Here is a 2947-nt window from a genome sequence, read left to right as displayed (position 1 = left end):
CTCCCAGCCGGGTTAGCTGTGACTAAGTTACTACTTCTGCTTCAAGTGTGGACTTACTTTGTTCATAGTTTTTTTTATGAGATCCTAGCCTTTGCATCAGTGGTAACTTTGCAGGAAGCCAAAGTAAGCAGGAAAACGACCCAGAAAGGTCAAAGGCTGAAAAACATTATCTGTATACAGAGAACCTGTCTGTCACATTTCAAGATAAGGAAGGCATTAGGTAAACTCTTAAATGGAGATTAAGAGTAATATGTTGCTAAGCAATAAAATGCAAAAATGACACAAACTCAAGTACTCAACTATTTGGTTAAAAGGTTGTCATCCAGAGTATTTGTTATCTTCAAAGAAAGTGTTAAATACATTAAACAAAACCAAAATGAAAGTAGATGGTTTCTTAACTCCTGCTCTGTGTTTTCAGGTCCCTTCCCTTATATAGCACCAGAAAATTTTCCCATGTAGTTCTAATACATCTTTGTCACATACTTTTTTCAGTTTGTTATATGTTTTTTCAGTAGTGATAGATGTACTCAATAAAAATAAATTGCATACAGCCAAATCAAATTTAACAAAAAATAAAAAGGTTTTCTTCAAGTACAATTTGAAATCTATTTGTTTTTCAATTTGGTGGTTAATGGAAGGGTTGTTTGTTATGAAAATTTACCTTCTTAGCCTACTAGGGTTACGCAAGTGTAACTGTTCAATTGTTGATTTGATTCTAAAGCTGAGCACCACATGAGCTGTAAATTATAATAAATAAATTTATAATATTTATAATTACAAAACCAAATCCAAAACATACGAGCTGGTATGAAGAAAATCAACTCCATCCCAGTCCAAACCAGTATAATCTCTAGCCTTTATTCTATACCATTACTGTCATACTCAGGTCCCACATTATCCAGTACATCCCCATTAATCACCCCCTCCCTCCTGCCCATCCTTTCATATGTAGACAGATATCATTCTCCTAGTTTATGGGCCACCCCTGTAAAATTTCTATTGAGTTCACTTCTTCCATATCCTGGGTTCCATCTGTTATGGTGGCTACTCAGGACAGGAGAAGAAGTGTGTTATGATGTTATTGGCTGCCAAAACTTATTCAAGTTGGGTCACTCTTGCAGGGCTGCTTGTGAGCCTTGTCCTCTGTTCAGGTGGTTTCTGCTATGGTACTTCCTATGACATGCAACTCTGGCAATGGATTACAGCAACTTAAAGTTATTACAATCTTCATGCTTGGTCCCTTTGAACCAGGCTATAAGGTTTAATATTGAAATGAACTTCTCCCCTTGCCCGTGCTCCCATATGGACTTATCCATGGGCTGCAGTCCCTTCCTTTGGATGGAAAGCTGCCTGGTGGAAAAGGACCTGGGGGTGTTGGTCACCAGCTGGTTGAATATGAGCCAGCAGTGTGACCAGGTGGCCAAGAAACACAATAGCATCCTGGCTTGCATCAGAAATAGTGTGGCCAGCAGGATGAGGGAAGTGATTATCCCCCTGTACTCAGCACTGGTGAGGCCACACCTTGAATACTGTGTTCAGTTTTGGGCTCCTCACTACATGAAAGACATTGAGATGCTAGAGAGTGTCCAGAGAAGAGAATGAAGCTGGTGAAGAGTCTGGAGCAGAAGTCTGATGAGGAGAGGCTGAGGGAACTGGGGTTGTATAGCCTGGAGAAAAGGAGGTTGAGGGGAGACCTCGTCGCCCTCTACAGCTACCTGAAAGGAGGTCGTAGTGAGGTGGGTGTTGATCTCTTCTCCCAAGTAACAAGTGATAGGACAAGAGGAAATGGCCTCAAGTTGTGCCAGGTAGGGTTTAGACTGGATATTAGGAAAAATTTATTCACTGAAAGCGTTGTCAGGCATTGGAACAGGTTGCCCAGGAAAGTGGTTAAGTCACCATCCCTGGGGGTATTTTAAAGACATATAGGTGTGCTGCTTAGGAACATGGTTCTGTCATGCACTTGGCAGTGTTAGGTTTGTGGTTGGACTCAATTATCTTAAAGCTCATTTCCACTCTAAATGATTCTATGACTCTATGATTCAGGAGTGTACCTGCTCCACTGTAGACCTATCCACAGCCAGAAATGCTTTGGGGTGTATCGACCCACAGGTCATAGTCCCTTCAGCTAGAGTTTAGATTGTAGTTGCAGCATGCCTACTACAGCAGTACAGGGACAGCAGGGATGCCCTGGACATATGCCAGACCAGGCACGTGGCCAGTGCTGTTATCAAAATGTTCTCAGGAACAGCAAACCAAGGTGATAAGCAGTACAGCAAATAGCAGCCACCATTCACTAGGACTTAATACACAGCAAAGAAAGCAAGTGTCATGGCAAGTGCAGGAGCCTGTCATTTAATAGCTAAACAGCTGTACCACCTATAAATCCATTCTAGCACATTCTGATCAAATCTGTCATTATCTTGACCTCTCTGGCCCCACACTGGGTGACAAAAAGCACTCTTGTAGGTTAAGCCCAGCAGGCATCTCAGCCCCACCCAGCTGCTCGCTCCCTCCCCCTCAGTGGGATGGGGGGCTAGAATTGGAGGGGTAAAAGTCAGAACCCTTGTGAGTTGAGATAAAAACAGCTTCATAGGTAATGTAAAGCTGCACACACAAGCAAAGTAAAATTGGGAAATTGTCAGCACTTCCCTACTGCAGTCAGGTCTTCAGCCATCTCCAGGAAAGCAGGGCTCCACCATGCATAATGGTTACTTAGGGAAACAAACTCCCTAACTCTAACTGCCACACCCTTCCTCCTTTTTTTTCCCCCAAGGTTTCATGGCTGAGCACAACATCATATGGTGTGGGGTATCCCTTTGGTCAGTTGGGGTCAGCTGTCCCAGCTGTGCCCCTCCCAACCTCCTGTGCACCCTCAGCCTCCTTGTAGAGAAGGCCTTGAGGCTGTGTAAGCACTGCTCTGAAATAGTTAAAATGGGGAGGGGGGGGG

Source organism: Athene cunicularia, assembly GCF_003259725.1.
Source record: "Athene cunicularia isolate RWA chromosome 3 unlocalized genomic scaffold, athCun1 chr3_part1, whole genome shotgun sequence".
In the NCBI taxonomy this organism is placed as follows: domain Eukaryota; kingdom Metazoa; phylum Chordata; class Aves; order Strigiformes; family Strigidae; genus Athene; species Athene cunicularia.
This window is presented reverse-complemented; position numbering follows the sequence as displayed.